Source organism: Rhyacophila brunnea, unplaced genomic scaffold (assembly GCF_057557595.1).
Source record: "Rhyacophila brunnea isolate RB1 unplaced genomic scaffold, BYU_Rbru_1.0 scaffold_12, whole genome shotgun sequence".
Taxonomy (NCBI): domain Eukaryota; kingdom Metazoa; phylum Arthropoda; class Insecta; order Trichoptera; family Rhyacophilidae; genus Rhyacophila; species Rhyacophila brunnea.
Genome location: NW_028232774.1, coordinates 7,623,418 through 7,645,698, shown reverse-complemented (window position 1 = coordinate 7,645,698; position 22,281 = coordinate 7,623,418). Strand labels below are relative to the sequence as shown.

The window sequence follows — 22,281 nt, the reverse complement described above, 5'->3', positions numbered from 1 at the left end:
TCTCCAGCGTTATGTTTTTAGTAATGTTTAAAAACTAACCGACAGCACTGCAAAAACTACACAGGTGTGAAAAAGAAGCACTTAGCGGATGTATTAATAAGGGTTTAAATAATTTATGTCCCACCCGTAAGTTACGAACGTTGCGTTGCTGTACGCGAGAGGTTTAAAAAAACATAACCACGGGATTTAGGAGGCAACAAAGGAAAGGATTATCGAAAGCTGCAAAAGCTTTCCCATGTACCTACAAATTTACCACAAAAGCTCTTGAACATGATTTTTTCTTGTCTACTTTTTTGCATTCGCTCGCGTGCGGATTACATTAAAATGACGAATAAGATGTGTGAATATATTTGACGTAGCCGGGAGAGGCCTTGAAAACGAACCTGTTTATGGGTCTGCGAATTTCATTATTTCGTAAATAGATAAATGCAGGTAAACTAGATTAACCAAGTTGAAAAAAATTTTTTCATCCTAATCATATTTTTCACAACACAAATTAAATTCGCAATGGGTGTTGGGCAAAATTACTTTTATACATGTTACTGAGATATACTAAATAATCCACTATTATTATTATATTTTTACGGATGACTCGATTTAACCTGTAAACTTACAGTGGGTAAGAATGGCACGAGATAATATCTTAGTTTGTATTAACACAGAAATTAACTAATTATCCGGAAAATAAATTTTCCGATCTTTTTTATAAATCGATAGTCAACGAATAGGCATTATTTTTTCTGTAATTCTGACATTCTGTAATTTTTTAGTAAAGTAGAGAAGTAGTAGACAATACTATTTTATAATATTAGAACTAGAGAAATAAAGATGCACATAACAGAGTAATAGACAACGGTTATCAGCACCTCGCCGTGTCATTTGACAAATTTACCTACACGATAAATGGTTGAGAACGCATTATTTTCGTATTAAAATTTTATCTTTTACCTTTTTGAGATATCAAGATGAAACTCTAGTAAATTGATAACAATGTACCTAGCCTATAATCTTTGCAGAGTTCATCAATATTGGCCCCCCATGGGCCCCTCAGATGATAGTTACTTAAACTCTGATTGCTAACATTATTAAACATGGAACATGCTTTGCCTACTGATTCTCTGAATGCTGGTTGTCCAAATTCGAAAGAAAATAAAATAAATTGCGAAACGCGGGCTTCCACTTCATTGCCAAAGCGCCGTTCGCGACCGACTGCACCATAAATAAAGTCTCTCGCGTCGTCGTCTTCTTTTGCCGCGCCGCGCCTAAGCTATTTTTCGTAACGAATCCGACCGGTAGGTGAAGACAAAAGCATGTTCCATGCTAAAAAAAAAACTACATGTTTTGTGCCTGGGTATCATTAAAATAGTCACACAATGTAGGCATCGGGATCGAGTTACGGATCTGGCAAAACATCACATGTTGTTTTTGTGTTTGGCCTAAGAGTATGGTCCCAATGGGTTGTGAGAGTGGCTAAAATCCATTTCTCGTAAAATAAAATAATACAACTTCAACGTGTTGACCCATAATATGATCTTCTTAGGACCGTTTATAAAAGCTGATCAAAAGGCAAATACTTTATAATCGCGGGCATACACATCAGTTATATATATTATTAGTATAAATAATGCGTTTAACCTTATGGGTGGTGATAAAATGTATTTAAAAAATCGGTCGATGTAGGTAATTGACGTAAAAAGCAGCTAAAACGCGAATTATAACCAGAAATAATGGTTTCAACAGCAAACAACAAATGAGAATTTAATGAATATGTAGTAAAAAATTTATAATTAAGATGAGTTTGCATCGCAAGCCATCTGTGCTGATAGATGTAGTAATAAGAGATTTCTAAAATGATTACAGTCTGCTATTATTGTCGTGTTTGCCAAATTCAACTCAACTTTCTCAAGTGTGGCGCTTAAGAGGAAGGCAGATCGATTCCAGCAATAAATTGTAAACATCTTGAATTAAGACCATTATTAAAAAGAGTGACTCGACGTTTTTATTTATTCGCAATGATTCGTAAAAAATCGGCAATCGCAAATGTACTGCAATGTAATTAAATGTTGAAGCTACTGTTTTTTAGCAGTGATGCAGTTGTTAGTAGCAACAGAGCCATCAATTTTTGGAACCTGTATAGTTAAGTAATCGTTTGAAAAAAATATTTTTCCTCTGCGTTAAAGTCAAATAGATGTGTCTCACACTAATCTATCATAATATGATTTCATAAAAACATATACAATCGATCGTTGTCGATCGGACTAACCTTCTACCAGATGCAAGTATACTATACTACAAAATCTAGAAACAGTGGAAGAGTTTATAAATCTGGAATCGACCATTAGTGGAAATTTCAATTGACACGAAAATGATGCTTGTGCAAACATCAGTGTTCTCCATATTTTTGTACGATGTCGAATCATGAACTGTGAAGGCAAGGGAACGAAAGTGAATTGATGCCTTCGAAATGTGGTGTTGGTGCCGAATGTTTCGTATTTCTTGGACAGAGCACAACAGGACAAACCAGACAATCATCCAGACTGATAAAGGAACGACATATTGTTCGGCACGGACCGGATAACCTGGAGAGACTGATGGTTTTGGTTTAGCCTCCAGGGAAGGCGAAGCAGAGGAAGAGCGTCGGCGCGCTGGAACGACCATGTGAAGGAGCTGAATGGGGACAGCATTCACTCTGCCCAGATCGAGAGGAGTGGAAAGTCTCGGTCGCTCAAAAGATGACAGAAAATTAAGCCATGAGGGAACGTCCAAGAAAAAGAGAAGATATACTATTAATTAAAATAAAACACAATATGAAGTAGGTACCTTCCTACTTATTCCACATATGTTAGTATAATAATATTACAGCTATTCATATTAATATTTTTTAAAGACAAAAATTTTTAATACCTGCATAATAATATTATCTAATCGTTGTGTAGGTATTCCATTTGATAAATTAGAATTTACGTCAAATGCCCGAAGTGGATAATATCATTATGTATTCATCCATCACATGTAAAAAGTATTTATTACGAGACGAGACGAGAGCTAGGGAAAGTCCTCATCCATCAACTAATAGACGCCGGCTGATGATGATATAAAATTAAATAGATAGAACAATCAAATATATTATTTTTTTTATCAATAATATGTTAGTGGAGCAATTAGAGTAAGAATTTTCTTTGCACCAATATGCTAGAGCTTCACAAGTGTAAATACAAACAAATATGTCAAAATGTCACACATGTCGAAATGTATTTATTTACTGTAGATGTTTTACTTAGATTTTAGATCTATAACAAGTAACTGTGAAAAAATAATAACACAGATAAATACAGTATTGAAATTATAACATAATATTAACGTTATTTCGTCCGCTAATTAAATATTTGCAGCGTATTTCGGGACATGGCGTGCTTTCCCCGGTGCATGTGCAGGTGCATGACATAGCAAAAGTATGTGATAAACAGTGCGTGCCGTGATGCGATCATGAAGAACTACATCGGAATATTGGAAATAACGAATCGTCAACCAGTTTTAAATTAAACTTTAGTATGTACATAATTACATCGTAAAATAAATGCAGTAGGTGCTGTGATACTAGAGCTTAATTTTCCTTTCGAGAAATTGAACACATTTTCGAAACGAGGGGTAGATACCTAATTGATAATACGTACTTCGTCTACGGTCGGATTTATTTCAGTTTTAATTTCCACATGTTATATGATAATTATGCACTATTAAAGAATTGATTTTTAAATAAAGTCTCGAAAAACACTAAACCTATAGAAGTTAAATTTTGAATCGAATTTCTGTTCGTGTTCGCAAGGACGAATTATCCGAAAAAACGTCTGAAATCGAAGATTATGTTATTTTTTTTTCACCACAAAGCAAAGACGGTGCTAAAATTACGCCAATTTCAAATAGTGGGTCTATTCTATACTTATCGACCGCTAAAGTGATAACTATTATTAAACTTAGCATAGGTTTGTATCAAAGTAATAGCACTTATTGTAACAATTACAACCGACTTATTGTAATTGTTACAATAAATGCTAATAGTATGATACAAACCTACCCTAAGTTTGATAATATCTATCACTTTAGCAGTCGATAAGTATAGAATAGACCCACTTTTCATTTTTTCATCACAACTATATTAGTACACAGATTCGAATGTGTTATTGATATATTATTACGATTCCATTTCTACATTGGAATTTACGTAGCAAACATCTTATGTGACATTTTTGTGATTCCGGGGTTGAAGGTCGTATATCAAGTTTTGACAACATTTATATTTTAATTCCAGTATTTATAAATACCGTAGTTTGTTTGTTGATAGATTTTGTCACACTTTAACAATATATATATATATATATTTACCAGTGGCGAAGGATAGACGTAGCGTATATACGGAGATCCAACATAAATAGTGCACACAAAACTTTTTCAGTCATATTTTTTTGTTTTCATTTAACTAAGAATACCAAAAACAGACGGTGTCGGTTAGTTTTTAGAATACAATTAAACCCTGTCTAAATCAAATCATAGTGGTTTAGCTATGCTGGAAAAATCCGGCAAAACAATGCACAGATAAATGCCAGTGGCGACGGGTGGAGGTAGGCTCTTAAGATCTGCCATAAATAGTGCACATTAAACTTTGTCAGTCATACATACAATTATGCAATTGAACCATACATAACTTTGGATATTTTATAGATATAATAATATTAAATTAATATTATTAGTAAGCTGGACTTCATGAATTAAAAAAAAAAGAATAAACAATATGTATGATATGTAGGTACCTATTCTTAATCCAATGAAAACAAATAAATATGAATGAAAGAGTGTGTACAATTTTGTCGTATCGCCCAAAGTATACCAAAAACCATTATGGTTTGGTTTAGGTAGGGTTTAATTGATTTTTAAAAACCAATCAACACCATCTATAAATTATAGTCTTAATTCAATAAAAACAAATACGTATGACCAACAAAGTTTATTGTGCACTATTTATGGCGGATCTTATCAGACTACCTCCACCATTCGCCACTGACAGATGCACACTTTTTCAGTAATACTTAATTGGTTTCGTTGAATTAACAATACAAATTAAATTATATTCCCATCGATATATTATATGACATATAATTTGTATATTGAAAACAAATAATAATACTTATTGTGCAGCTCTCAGACCAAAAGTTTCACAGTACCTAATATAGAAGTTGTTCTAAAAACAATGCGTGCAGTCTCAGAGTTTCTTTAGTTTAGATGTTGACTTTCGCACGAAGAATTTGGATAATCGGCGTGCGTTCTACACTGACTGTTAAATCGTATTAATTTTAGATAGTGTTCTTGAAAACGTGAGATAATCTCAATTGCAAATTTAACGTATTCGTAGCAATAATGAAATATGTTTATACTTTGATATGATTGAAAATATATCGTTCGTATAATATATGTAATATACTTTATTGATAACTGAAACATAAAACTAGGGCACCCCTACAAAACCGCCCAGACATTGCCGCCAAAACAAATGCGTCCGTACCACTGCTCGACAATACCGCCTGGACAAATCCGCCTTGAAAAAACCGCCTGCAAAAATATATAAAACAAGTACATTTTTGGTTTTTCGAATTGCGTATCGATAGAAATTTACATACTTACGATAATCAGTGTAATTTGAGATTTAATCTAAATGTTAGTAGAGTAATAACTTCAACAAAATCATCAGCTTTAACACTTAGTTAATGCCTTTCTATGGTAGTATTTCTAATTTAGAATATTTAAGGAGGTTAGCACACAATATTGAAATTAAATTTTAAATCATTTAAATTTTTTATATCTTTATTCGTATGTTTTTTTTTATTTGTGTACTTATCTAAAAGGAATATACCTAATATAATGTAAAAATAAAAATTGTCTCATTTCAAAATTATTTTAGGGGCAATGTCTGGGCGGTAGTGTTTGGGCAGTAATGTCGGGGCGGTTTTGATTCGGGCGGACCCCTAAAAATATGTTAGCTTGAGGATAATTTGGAGCTTTTCAAAAAGTTGCTTTTCGCAAGGAGGCTTTATTTAATACGTTAAATTAATAGTATCCTAATTTAAAAAAAAACACATCTCTTTACTCATATGTCGTTAAAATACACATAGGTAGGTACTGTGATGTAATTCTATTTAAAAGGCTGAACAAATTTAGAAAACCACTTACGTCGAATCCAAATGATAACCATGGTTATCGTAAAAAGATACATATATAGGTTACATGTAAGTTGTACGTATGCAGTTCATCGTGGGACACTTGTTCGTGCGCCGCAGTACGTGAAACATGAGTTCGTATAACATTTTATCAAATGACGAGTTCTTCGTTGAACATTTCACCGTGGAATACATTTGTACGTATCTTACAAAATGCATTAATTGCATTAAATGCATTAATAAATGCAAAATGCATCAGTTGTTTGTTCTCCCAAGGAGCAGAACTAACCTGCCATTGGTGATGTTAATTGGGAAGGCAATAACTTTGTTCAACCGAATCGCTTCGGATGTTGATATATTACACCTACGTGAGATGAGTACAGGTGGCCGTTGTTTTATAAATTCTTAAAATAGGGTCCACTTAGCTCATGCTGTGTCCTTCCATGCTTTAATTTATAATTGTTGTTCCTTTTACTTTAGTTTTCATACTGTTTTTGTGATAATGTGATTGTGCAAATATTTATTTCTTCTTTACACTGTTTAATACTACTTCTTTGTTTTTTAAATGTCACGTTGTGAACGTCTTAAATTTATAATTTGTAATTATAACCGTATGTAAACAGAAATTAATTTGATTTTGAAAACCATTGTTTCGTTTGGCAGTTGAATTGTGAATTTATCAGTTTTTGACATCAGAGCTTCCATTACTGACAACATTATTTTCGTATCCTCTCTCTCTGTTGACAAAACCGTACAAAGTAGATTGAAAATGTTTCATTTAAACCGTTATTATTATATGACCATTAAATTTCCAATACAGAAACAACATTGTGGAGCCGCCATTGCGTGGACAAGATAGGAAAAAAGTGAAATATGTTCGCGGCCGGCCTTTAAATTGATAAATAAAATATGGCGTGGGCAATCGCGAATTAATTACGTATGTATTTTGCCAAATGAAAAAGTCAGCAACAAGAATAAAAATCCCGTTCGTTCGATACATTCGCCAACACAACACATTGGCGACTCAAAATGCCAATAATGATCATCTTTTCTTGTCTCGGATTCGACAGCATTTATTCATACTTCACATTAAAACCGTTATTACTGATTCAATATTGACTGGTTGGTGCAGAGTAGTGGTGAAAATCCGCCATAAATAGTGCACACTAAACTTTGTCAGTCATTCGTATTTGTTATCATTGAAAAAAGACTACGAACCCATAATATATAATAGTAAAAAATACGCATAAAAAATCCATACACGCATAAAAAATCTATAAAATATCTAAAATTATATAATTAAATCATACATAACATTGAATATTTTATAAATAGAATAATATTTTGTATCTATAGTTTGGTTTACACGGGGCGTAATGAATTAAAAAAAAAAAATCCAACGATATGTGTAATGTATATTCTTAATCTGACCAAAACAAATAAGTATGAATGATAAAGTGTGCAAAATTTTGTCGTATATACCCAAACTATTATGGTTTGGTTTAGACAGGGCTTAATTAATTGTTTAAAACTAACCAACACCATCTGTAAATTGTAGTCATAGTTCAATAAAATCAAATACGAATGACTAATAAAGTTTAATGTGCACAATTTATGGCGAATCTTAACAGCCTACATCCTCCCTTCGCTACTGGGCTGCAGAGATGCTTAGTGAAAAGATCGAATATTAAATTTTAAAATTTAAAAAATTTAAGGCGAAATAAGGAAATGTGCTAGAGTGGAGCGATAAGAAAGGTTCTGAAACTTCGAAAGATTCATTCTGAAAATTTACCAGATAATCCTAATATGACAAAACAACTTGCCGCGCGTCACTTGGCGTTACTATATACTGCTGGTACCTACTAGGTATTGCAATACCGAATGAAAATGTCAATACCGGTTTTTTGGTATTTCTTATTGAATACCAGTATTTCTTAAACATTAAGTCGGTGCTTATCAATGAAAATATAGCTTTAAAATCTTTTAAAAATATTATTTTATACCAAAAACCTACATACCTACATTTATTATGTTGGCATTTAAAATATGTATTGATCATAATTGTAGAACTAGTGATTTTTACATATAATTTGAATATATTGATAATTTTAACAAAATCCCTCAAAAGTTCATCAAGTGCAAATAAGTCCGGCTGCAGAAAAAACTTCTTAAATTCAACGCTTGTAGTCATGAATAATTATAGAATAATTGAACATTTTTGTCATGGATGTTTTCTATTTCGAAATAATATTATGATAATTCATCGCGACAATTACTTCGGTAGGTATATAAATATATTTGATGAAATTTGTTTTATTATTTTTCACCTCTATTGGATTCACTCAATATATTTGCATTTTAGCAGCACATAACTTATAATTAATTTTTAAAAACATAAACGAGTGTGCTATCTTAATACCGAAAATTCCGGTATTTTGGATTTTTAAAACCGGTATTTCGGTATTGATAAATACTGGAATACCGGTATTGCAATCCCTAGTACCTACATACATTATAACACATTCGTCACTGTCAACGTGTAGTAGTATTTACTTTTCGTTTGTTATAATCGTTCTCGGTCCATCACGAGTCTTCGCTACTGCATATTTTATAGTGATTAGAATGCAACCAACAAAGTTTGGTAAATAAATTATTTACAATGCGGCTTATTAAAATTTACTAATGACAGCAGTGGTAAACACATCTCGCCAGTAGCCAATCAATATTACACACATGCAATAATAATATTAGCCTGAGGAATTCGAGCAAGCTGCCCACAATGTCTCCGATCGGATTGACAGTGGCTTTTTTCAACAGGTGGCGATGGTATCGCAACCCGGTTTGATTTTTTAGACCAGCATATTTTTAGCCAATAATTAATTACTAGTAATAATGACAACGTATAAGTTTATGAAAATACCTACTGCATTTTTCAAACATATTTTGTGTTTAAGGGGATTTTTACCGTTTTCAATATTCTTTCCAAGATACGTAGAACTCCACTATAATGATATATCTACAACCAATGCATCGTCGGAAGGACAGAACAGATTATTAAATAGAATTCAGATAGGCTATATACCAATACACTACATTTTGAAGCAGGTTTTTGAATAAGAGTGACTTACGAAAATGAAACACACATTATATTCGTGCAATAGTGTGTGTATCCACCTTCAAATACACCAATATTGAATGAACGTCAGTGCATAAATCGAGAGTAGTCAGAATGAAGGAAAAGTTTAGAATGACGTATTCTTGATACGTGTTTTAGGTTTATCCGATATTTTTCCATACTCGAGATCGATTGCCTGTTACTCCACACCCATTAGGAATTTCAGTTTCCATTTATTATGTGTTCACTGGTCGGAACCAATGGCGTGAGATGACTTTAGGTTGTAAGGACGCCCTCTGTGATATCTTTTTACGAAATATTCATAATATAGAACGGTAAAAAGTAATATTATAATATAGAACCTTCAGAAGTGTAGCAAGTAAAATGTAGCAAACAAATGCGCAAACATACATAAATAAATAGTATTACATAGTAGTTTATCGAATATCTCTTGGGATGGTCCACATTTACAGTATCTATGAACTGCACGCCACTGGTCACTCGAAACGGTCTACGATCTTAAAGATTTAGAAAAATAGACGCGATGTTATGGTAATATTTGACAGGTAGTGAAAATCGGTTAACCTCAAAATAAACATTGTTCGTTTTTTTGCCGATACGTTCGTCACTACCGTTCTACTGCGCAGATGCAGATCGAAAAACTCCCTACTGTCGCATGAAAATTCAGAAGCTTCCAAACCTTTTTGATTCATGCATGCAAGCTTGCAACTGCAGGATACTACATGTTTACCCATACATGTTCTTGTTATGGCCGCGACAATACTTACTGTCAACAGTAAATCAGTGCACGTGTAAGCGGGGTATAACAATTAATCACAGTATATATTATATAAATAACCATGAATTATTTATGAGACAATTAAATTATTTCGATTCTGTACTAGTAAGACAATTACTATCGATTCGTTTTCTTTCGATGTGACTTCCCTACTTATAAAATAGGTAAACATTAAAATGAAATATTCATATCTCATTGGGAAACATTTTACGAGACAGTCCTAACAATCGAAGGCTATTATTATAAACTTTAGATACATGCAAAATACCAGCAACGTCGGATATTAAGCCTGCGGCTGGAAATAATTTTTCGACTTATCCACCAGACTATTGTTTACCAAAACCCTTCTTCGCTCTCTCAAGACTCTGGCAGATAATTTATTCAAAACGCTGGAAAGTTCGTGTCTGGAGTTCTGCAAACGTAAGCAGGTACGGCCAGACTCTTGACCTGCAATCAAGGGACGATTGTTGAAAGCGAAAACTCTAAACGAATACGATAAATTTAAATGTTTACGTCAAATTTGTTTGAGCTTTCAATTCATTTCGTGTAATTTAAAATCTTTCGTGTCTTCGAGTTTAATTTTCCATTTTCGACCACTTGTATTTTATCAATTGTTGATAATATAATAGTAAATCACATTTATTATTAAGTAGAATAGTTTATAAAACTAACATAAATATTGTGTACGTAAAAATAAAATTATCTTCAATCACAAACTGATTTTCCAATCAATATTAGGGAACCAGAGTATGGATCTAATAAATTGGATTGTTCACCTTCTTTAATTTAAAAAAAAACTTTTCTAAGCATCCAAAAAAATTAAAACACTTGATATTCACCGCATACCTATAAAGATTTGGTAATATTTGGTTGACATAGTAAGCGATTGAGTTGTAACGATTGTCAATATTGTGTGGTGGGGGTAGAAAAGGAGGTACTCGCACTTGATAAAGCTCACCATGTGTGCGAAACACGTAGGTATACCATGTTTATGAAGCGTGATAAGCTTATTTTATAAAATATCATGAATTACCATCAATTAAACGCTAAATCTCTCGAAAAGAAGAATCCTGATTGCTCTTCTACGTATAGATTAATTTTTTTTTGAGTACACCATTACAATACCCTCGTAGTTCAGTCTGTAAGGCGCTGGCTTTTCATTCGGGGGTCCCGAATGTGATTCTCTGTGAGGTTACAATATATTTATGTGATTATGAGCCTGAATGTTTGAGACTGTTACTCTTGTATTAGGTACTAATGTCTCATGGTCTATTTATTGTAGTGTTAGAATATAATAAAAAATATAATAAACTATTTCTTGTATTTATAAGATTTTATAATGCAGGTAACATTCTATATATTGAGCCAACATAATTTGAAAACATCTCATGCATATTCACACTAGAAAAAAATATACGACACCCGATGGGATTTGAAACTGTAACCGCTGGATTAGGTAAATGTTAATAAATGTTAACATTTTTAAATATATGCCTGTGTTATGCAATTTGACGTGATAAGATGATTGATATAATTAGATGATAATTCACGTCTAGGATATTATTTTATAATGATTTTTAGTGTTTCCTGACTAATAAAATGGTTTTTTTTAATCAAATATGGCAAAGGGTCGAATGCAATAATTCAAGTGAATTTGTTTAAAAATACAATAAATTGCTAAAAATACACCTTGTTACACAAACACAGGGATGCCTCAGGGTTTCGCGGAATTTTCAATTTAGGGAACACTGCTGTAGAACATCACACTGCTCTAAACCTTGGCGCTAAATAGGGGGGCTGCCAAACATCTTGACTCGGGGGCCCACTTCAGGCTTGTCTCTGGTAGTACCTATGTAAGGGTTAGGGATCCTAGGAGAGACGCTCTGGTGACCTTACTTAGATATGTTGGAGATCCTTTGTGGACTATTTCTGTACCCGCATATTATCTTATCGATCATACCCACACCTCAAAGAACTTCAATAACGATCTCTGTACCTAAAAGATATTCAGTCGAATATGAAACAATGTAAGTGCGTTTTATTTATTGCGCAAATTTAAGCGATGTTATAACGTAATGCCGGTCAAGAATACGCATTTGTACCAGTTTTGCTGGCCGGTAGGCACGCCACCATACCAGTTTAAAACGGCATCCGAGAAGCCAAAACCTGTTGATCGATAATATGTATCTCATAATAAGAGGTATTGTGTAATATAATGGCTTTGCTATTTACTTCACAATTTATTACAGCTTCTGCGGATATAAATACTATCCGGTGAGTTTGTCTGATTGATTTACAATTTCAATCAAATGTTAATAAAACAATAATAATATACTTTGTATAAGAATTTCGTCTGTTTTAATACGTTAAATCTTTAATACGTATTTTACGTGATCTTATAACATTATAATATTGAGAGTAAAATTTCATTCATCCACTAATGAAAGACAGCGACTCCAGAAAAATATTCAAAAGTTTTTCAAATCTCAAATTTCAAAAGTAACAATGAACTAGAGAGTGGCGTAGTGAATGGCAGCCTGAAAATTCGCTTTCATGAATGAAGACCCTACATCAGCCCCTTAGGACCAAATAAACGTATTTTATTTTGCTCTATTTTACAGGATACACCATACATAAGTAAATTTACATTCCACTGACATGAACAAGAAAGTGTTTTCGGGAGATGCGAATTGAACCATATTTTATTTGTTAAAAGTCTGTTTTGAATATGTTATTTTATATCTTGTAAGTACAATAGGTACATAAGTTAATATCGCTAAAAATTTAAATAAGTTTATTTGGTTCTAAGACGTCGACCGGTACCTTTCTAATACGAACTATTTCTAAGGAGATAAACACAGTGGGTTGGGATGAATGGCAGTCACTGACATCGCATCCGCGCGGTAACAATGATGATATTTCGCCTTACGGCAACTTATTTCCTTAATCTAATAGGTATACAAGCAGAACATTCTACGTCTCTGTCAGCTGTACAAATTCTATAGGTATATTGTATAACCTGAAAATTACTATTTTTAAAAATAAAACTTTAATCAATTAATATCAAAATATCTCAGATTAGCAAATACATACAAGCCATACATGAGGCTGTTCAATTGGATACATTCCAGTGACGTGCGATCCATAGGTATTGTAGATGCAGAGCACCCCCAGAAATATTCTGAAAATTACTATAAATATTATATTATGCAGGTAGATATTTATTGCGCAATCGTACTGTACTATACTTCTTTTAATGACTTTATATTATATATTACTTAAGACGTTCACAGCCAGTTAATGCATACGTTATATATTCTGAATAAGACGTACGTACCTACATATTATGATTAGAATAGCTACCACTCCGCAATAAATATGCACCATACTACTTCGTGAGCTTTCTGACATGATTCAATTAGTTGTAAACTCTAAGCAGATAATATGTAGCAAATAGTAGATATATTTATATCTATTTTTCTGCTTGTATATACAAGCAAAATGTCACCGCACGCCACTGATACATATATACCTAAGAAGAACCACAATAACACAATTAATAATATAAGATCGGAGTTACCATTAGTAGAATCTAAACGGCTTAGGGAATAACACCGACGTTATCTTTAAGGCACATAGTAATATAAAAAATCTGACATATTTTCTAACCCAATACGTAAGAATAATAGCGTGAACTCGCGGCACTACAAATAACAAGTCTCGTAACCTGAAAGACTTATCACAAGAAGAATGAGTGTACCATCTCCATTTTGACAGCCGAAATGTGTATGAATAGGACAATATAAAATGTGAGACACTTTTTACAGTTCAGTTCGTGAAAGATTACGTATTAACTCATTTCCGACAGAAGGTCACACGTAATCAAGATCGTTTCTTTACAAACGAAAATGCGAAGTTTTTTTAACTATCTCGCATTTATCCGTAATATTTGGAAATGGAGGATTGCAGGTGCAGATTTGGCAATTTCAAGATAGGCCTGATACTAGAGACACAATAGGAGGTTGCTCTTGAAAATTACGTTCAGATGTCCAAATGCACTATTTGCTAAACGAACAATTTGCTCATGCACCAAGATGTGTAGACAAGTGTTGCCCGAGACAGGTGTAGTTGCAGATCTGCTTACCAACAGGAAATTAAAAATTGAACAACGTGACATGGAAAGGTGTATGTTAGATCACTCGTAAAGGCAGAAGAGACGAAAGAGAGAATATGCTAGGACACCTAAATGGAGATGGGCCAAAACAGATAGCTCGTAGATAGGAAGGCCGATCGACAAATGCGATAATTCAGTACGTATATAAGATGATCGTAAAGCCATCCCAAGATATGGCGGATTAACGAAATGAGTTTCGGCGGAATTACGTGGTAACAATGAACAAAAACAAATAATAGTAGAAAGAGCTTGAGGAAGCCTTCATCTACAGTATAACAGGCCACTAGCTATTGCAGTAGTAAAACACATCACAGACAAACCCAAGCTTGAGTAAAAACGTTAGGTATATGTATGGTGTCCTCACCAGGTATCTAACTCAGAACCACCGGTATGAGAAGCCACTGCTTTACGCATTAGACTACGAGGGCTATCACACCTCTTTTGAATTAAGAGGTCCAGGTTTCGTCCCTTTGTGTTACTACTGGATACAATATAACCATGTAATCGTCTCAAATCAGTATGACGGAGTGTCTAAAAGATTTGACGAGCGGTTTGCAATATAATATGCATTAAGTTTTACTCAGTTAAGACGATACATCAGTGAAACTGGAAATAATTTTCAACCATAGGCGCGACGAAATTTTGGACTCACTGGAATTCGGAGAGTGAACGTCGAGGTGTGAATACGTCAATTTGTTTCGTGATGGCGACGGGGGTATTAATTCTTAAATCGTGTAAAGATGACCAAAAACCATGTGTCAATGAATATATTATTATTGTTACTAATATAACAATAAACAGAACATTAAATGGACGCATGTTGGATTTATATGACAAATTATATTTCGTTCGGCATGCGTCATTTGTACCCGCGACCCGCAATCCGCGCATCGCCTAGCCACGATCTTTTTAGACCATGCCTCAACTGAGGTATAGCCTTAAATTAGGCAGGGTTATTGCAGTGTTAATTATAAAACCGATAATACAGAAACAACATTAAAATTGACAATGCTAATAATAACAACCGCATTAAGAGACATTGTGAGTGCGTTTGTGTCTGTGGTTTTGTTTATAGTATGTATGTTGTATTCTCCAACCACACGATAAGAAGAAAAATATTTAATATTGTGCGTTTTAAACAGGCTTCTTATCGATGACTCATATTAACCGCAAGCATCATCTATATTTGGAAATCGATTAAATAGTTACCTAACTAAAATATTCTTCGAATCGACCTGTCCAGTCGCAAACCGCAATAAGGAAAATTGTTATAACAATAAATAAAAAGACCGTAAACTAAAAGAATGTCAGTTAAACTCAACGTTACGATATGCTAAGCATTGAAATTAAAATATACACATTAATAAATTACTGAAGACCTGGCGTCTTCACCATTGTAATAACACTAATAACAATAACTAAATTTACCGAATAAACGGGCAAAATCAAAGGAAGCGGTCACGGAAGGTTCCTGACTCGCTGGAGCGACTAAGTGAAGGACGCCACGGACTTTCCTCTTCCGGTGGTGCATCAAGACCGAGTTGTGCGTACAAAGGCGAGGGCGTCGGCACTGTTCCAGTCAGTGGAGGTCATGGTCGTCAACAATGATTTTCAACGACACAGTGGTAGCAGAAAGGATAATATAAATTGAAAAATACGTGAATGATGATTTCTAATAAATAAAGTCGAATTGGACGTACTCATTCATTCGGACAAAGATCTATTAGAATTAGATAATATTAAAGTTATTAAATACATAGTGCAATACGTTATACTGAATAATTTTGAATGTATGTATTTATTATTGTTTTGAATTTAAACTGTGTCTTAATTGTGATCAAACGTATTTCGAGATCGTCATCTCATTCGGACAAAGATCAAATTTCATTATTACTAATTAATAAATTCAGAATGAAATATAAATTACACGTTGCAATGAGTAAAGAAAAGTCCTCATCTATGACGATGTCGTATCTTGAAGATGTTTCAATTTCAAATACTTCCGAATCATTATCCAAATTATTGTCTATCGATTCAATTAGCAAAGAATTATTTAGCTTGATATATTTTAACTAACGTTCAATGCCATTTAAAGTAAATTTCAGTTTATTTTAAACGCTATTTCGACCACGTAAAATAAAACAATGTATCAAATCTATGTCACGTAACTCTACTCGAACCAAAGGTTAGTTTAAATATATAATTTAAAACACCTCAAAATCATAGGTACCACAAAAAATCTTTTAAAAAAGTACGACGGAACTCAAACCGCATCCATTAGATTCGGGCCAATGCGCTTTACCAATTGAGCCACCTGCGTCGTACCTAATAACGACGAAATTAATGAGTAGTATCTATATACAAATGAAACGCTTAACAAATTGTGTTTATGTGGTTTGAACTTGATTCCTAGCCGACATCAGGATATCTCAAAATGCTAGTCTTAAAGTACTTGCACTCGCTAATAATGGTATGTTTCAGAGATGTTCTCAAATTATGTATGTTCAATAAATAATATTGCATTCTCAAATCTTGTGATAAATAAATAGTTTATTAGAGGTTATTTTACCTTCACTGCTGAAATAAGGGTAGAAGAAAGTCGAGTAATGGGAAAATTTCTTGAATAGGGGAAGTGCAAAATGCAGTAACATATTCCCGGAAAACGCCGCAATACGGAACAGAGGTTTTCCCGATCTTTTATCTACTGGATATGTCTTTCTTTCTTCATCTCAACTGTCGTGGAGTGGACTACACACACTTCAATAGTTCGCATCGTGACTTGCGAAACGAGTCGTATAGGCAAAATGCTGACTGAAACATTTTTCTATTCCACCTAATATTGTTTCCGACACTAGCAATGTATATAAATCTGTCATCTTTTCTTTTCATTGTTTTTTTCTTGGAAGCAACAGGCTAACGCTGTTATATTAAAAAAAAAAACAGAGTTCTACCTAATATTTGTGTGATAAAACAAATATATTATGTATCATGTAACCAGACATGAAAATATGTATTAAATCGAGATTGCTACGCCAAAAACGTGTAAGTATTTTGGTAAACATATTATGGGCTTAGATTGTTTATAAATAATATAATTTCATCTTAAGCGTCCCAAAAGTGCGTTAGCAAGAGTAATTTCATGATGAAGTCACATTTTTTTGTAACGTAGCGAAAAATATGATACTTATGCGAAAGCATTGTTTTTTCAAATTTCTGTCCCTAAAATGCGAAAAGTTTAACTTGATGTGCGGCAGGTTGGCGTACTATCCCCTCTCGCGTTTCCCCATTCTTTCCCCTCACCATGAAAGCTTCTGACGTTTCTTATTCGTGTGTGCTGTAATTAATAATGTAAACATTTTTGAAAAATGGTGATAAGAAGATTATAAATCATAACGCGAAGACAGGACAAATCATTTGGCATGTTACCAAATAACTAAAAATATTCTAACTTGATTAGGGAAAATGACGTACGTCATTGTACTTGATATTTCTGTTTTTGTCAACGAAGTACCTAAGGAATAATATTTTCCAATTCTGGCAATATTGACACGTGACTTTTTGACTTATTGAATCTGTAATAAAACGAAAAATGCAATATCAAAGTGCTTTTACACTCCGGACATAGTATTACAGTTGATATAATGCGGTGATGGTCAAAATATTACTCGAATGTATACTTATACCTAATTGTCGACCAAGGTATGTATTTGTTATCGAAAATAGATAATTCGTAATAAATCTTACAATAATTATTGGGTCAGATTTATAATGATAAATTTTAAATGAACCGTGTCATCTTGGGTGATGCAATCGATTGTTACAAAAAAAACTATCTTGCACATTTCGTGGTTTTCACAATACTTAGGCACAAAACACCAAAGTTCAATCGTACACAATGCAATCATATATTCAACCTTTGATACTTATCTAAGAATAAAATAAATTATGATCATTGATTAGATACATCAGAACAAAATGTTAATTAACCATCTGTTAATAATATGTACCTTATTGACACAGCCGTACGATATCGGCGATTTGTGTTAGTTAATTTTATAGATTAAATTATGATGAATTTTCCAAAACTGAAATCTCAAAATTTTACTTTGCGAAGATCAAGAAATGAATATACATGATAACTCAAACGTATAAATAATAAATTCTAATGGATTCAAGCCCTGTACTATTCCATTTAAGTCGTTTCTCGCGACCCGGGTTTCGCCTTTCAGCATCTTCAGGCGTCGTGTACACTCACCAAAGGCAAACACACACTGACAATAACACTCTTAACTCAATACAATACAGTAGGTAAAAACTCCATTACCTATCTATCTAGTCAGAGGCTACAAAAAAAGAAAAAATACAACAAACAAATTATGAATAGTTGAATTGTCAGTAAAAACCTAATTAGTAAAAACCCTATTCTATCAATAACAATACACTGGATAGCATATTATTATAATAAATCGTCAAACTTAATAATAGGTCATTATTCTTTATAAACAATAAAAATACTACACGAATGGCGAAACCCGGGTCGCGAGAAACGACTTAAATGGAATAGTACAGAGCTTGAATCCATTAGAATTTAAATTCAAATTCCATCAAGTACCTTCAGTCGAAAGTATTAATATTATTAATAGTATAAATAATAATAGGTACAAGTCTGTTTACTGGAACAGCGGCAATTTTCATAACCGATTTCGACAAAATTGATTAAGTCAAGCCTAACAAATAATCCAGTATATCGGCTATTTTCAAAATTTGTTTGTCGCTGGCTTCCACTAAACAGACAAGCACCTTATAATAATATGTTAAACACAGTTTTAATGGGAGCATAAAAAACATTTTAACTATTCCTAGCTTGTTAATTTAGATTTTTATTGTATTTTGCGTTGTATTGTCCGATACCCAGTTAATCCTAGATTTCTACGGGCGGTGACTAACAGTTGGTTGAAGGAGAATGATAACTTGACGAAAGCACCACCCGATACACAAGTACACACAGTAATGGATGACAGACTAAAAAGACTTCTTCGTCCCTGAAAAAACTTAAGGGGGGACATGCTCGTCGAAGGTCAAAATTGAGTTTTTATTGTATTTTCAAACCATGATCCTGGACACTCCTTAAACGTTGTAGATAATCTATTTATATAATTTTGAAGCCTTATTATCCTTTATAGTTATTTTACACATTTGATGACTGCATGAAGTATTTTTGTTACATAAAATAGTATTCTTTTAAACCTCTCGCTCTAATGTTTTAGAATATAGTCATATTTCGGTACAGAACTGTGCAGTGGTGTTAAGATTTTTTACATTTATTAATTTTTAAACGCATTTATAAAACCATTAGTATAATTTATTACGAGATAATTTTTGTAAAATATTCACGATAAAAAATTATTTTGATAATCTCTGTGATCCCAAATTTGACAAGAATTAGGCATTTTATTATTCAAAAAATCGGCAAGATTAACATATTTGAAGATGATTCTAAAGATACTTATTATAAGCTATGTCTTTGACCATTCAAGTGTGATAAACATCTTATGAATAATGATTGCTTTATAATAATTATTGACCTAAGAATAAGGTAGTGTTTTTTTAAAATACGCCATTTCTTTTGTCATTCCCTAGTGGTTAAGCTACAACATACGGCCGTAGCCATAAAATGACAAACTATAATTAAAGTAGGGAGTAAAATTATGTTAACGCGCGTGTTTGAACATGTACCTAACCGATTTATTTTTTATTTTTTTTTAAACGGTACATGTTCAAACACGCGCGTCAATATCATTTTACTCCCTACTTCAATTATAGTTTGTCAATTTATGGCTACGGCCGTATGTTGTAGCTTAACCACTGGGGAATGACAAAAGAAATGGCGTATTTCAAAAAAACACTACCTTATTCTTAGGTCAATAATTATTATAAAGCAATCATTATTCATAAGATGTTTATCACACTTGAATGGTCAAAGACATAGCTTATAATAAGTATCTTTAGAATCATCTTCAAATGTGTTAATCTTGCCGATTTTTTGAATAATAAAATGCCTAATTCTTGTCAAATTTGGGATCACAGAGATTATCAATATAATTTTTTATCGTGAATATTTTACAAAAATTATCTCGTAATAAATTATGCTAATGGTTTTATAAATGCGTTTAAAAATTAATAAATGTAAAAAATCTTAACACCACTGCACAGTTATGTACCGAAATATGACTATATTCTAAAACATTAGAGCGAGAGGTTTAAAAGAATACTATTTTATGTAACAAAAATACTTTATGCAGTCATCAAATGTTTAAACTAACTATAAAGGATAATAAGGCTTCAAAATTATATAAATAGATTATCTACAACGTTTAAGGAGTGTCCAGGATCATGGTTTGAAAATACAATAAAAACTCAATTTTGACCTTCGACGAGCATGTCCCCCCTTAACGGTCAGCTTGGGGCTTCAAATATATTTTTTGTATATAAATTTCTGAATTTTTCATTTTTGCGGCGGTGAAACGCTAATAGTTTTTGTACATTTCTGTTTATTCATCATTCATTATTCTTATTAGAAGTCGTTAATAAATTTTAACTATTTGTGGTTTGTTATATTATTTTTAACAAATGTAAACGTAAAACAATGTAAATGTAAACGTTGTGTTAACCTTCTACCCTGACAGGCCACAGATTTTTAACGACACGCGTTGAATGTAGAGCGATGCTCTCACTAAAATCGCTGTAATACCAATAATTTGTGGCTTTGTATTTCATAATTATTAAAAAAGATGTCACTGCGTGTTACATTTTTTTAGATTATGCAAATCAATCGACAGTGGCTAGTAATTTGAGTTTAAAGTCGGAAGAGATAACTCGCGATATTGGTATGTGCGGCCTGTCGATCACAGTCTCATAGAGCTTGGTAACTCGCTTAGGGCATAGAACCGGTTACGGTTTCACAGTCATCTAGTAGTGTGTATTCAACACCACATATTATGAGGATTCGAGACACTTGTTAATTCTACCAAATATTGTACTAACTTTTACAAGTGAATTAACGGTTAGCCGAACTAATAAAATCTTTATAAAGTAAGATACACGATTTCTGTGAAGATCTGGAAGAACATATTTTAGCAATGAAAGATGGATGATTTTTCTATTCTTGTTAATGGTATGGCTATAAGACAACTTTTGGAAAAAAACGTAATTAAAAAAGAACAATTAATATATCTCATGTTGGTCGATTTTAGTCGTGACGTTATTCATTCATGTTGCTAATTACCTATGTAATGATTAGATTGACATAATTACATGTCAACACAGTACCTACATAATAATATAACATCGTACCTATATATTAATCTATAATAATACTACATGAAAAGACTGAGAACCTACACTAATTTTGTTTCTTAAATATGATTGATGGATGTTCCATTTCGCATAAGCCTATTTAACGATACACGTAGCATCTCAAAAGAATTATCTACATTCGTTCAGTCATTGACAAAGGAAATCAACCAGTCCACGAATTCGGAGTAGAAAAATATGTCGATTTCTTTCGTACAGCCTAATACGAATCCTAGAGATGGACAAAAAACAAGCACAATAAATTCACAAACACGTCATTCAGTAGACTCGATGAACTCCCACACAGACCGATCACGAACACCAAAAGTCACTTTAACAAGAGAAAAATAGCACAAAATAATATTATGAATAGAAATGAACACACGATTTTTTGACAGCGATTCTTTAAGCTGTCCAATAATTAAGCGAATTGGTTAATTGGATTAAGATTATAATACGATATAGTGTTGATTATAAATTTGTTTCAAACTAAACTTTACACTAAAATACACCGATAAACTGACGCAAAAATATGTGCTCTTTGGTCCAGTGTATGTTTGAATGGTCAATTAAATATAATATATTATTATAGACAGTTTTACTAAGTTTTCTGAGCTCTACTATTTGGTTA

General features: G+C 32.9%; 1 protein-coding gene and 1 long non-coding RNA gene across 2 annotated transcripts in view; one reads left to right on the top strand and one right to left on the bottom strand.

Moving 5' to 3' along the window:
* Positions 1 to 22,281, bottom strand: part of LOC147077731 (uncharacterized) — a 332,063-nt gene that overhangs the window by 119,013 nt on the left and 190,769 nt on the right. The window lies entirely within an intron of this gene.
* Positions 17,199 to 21,184, top strand: LOC147077732 (uncharacterized). Its single transcript, XR_015069239.1, has 3 exons — positions 17,199 to 18,443; positions 18,941 to 19,363; positions 20,758 to 21,184. It is a non-coding gene; the product is annotated as an uncharacterized LOC147077732 (long non-coding RNA).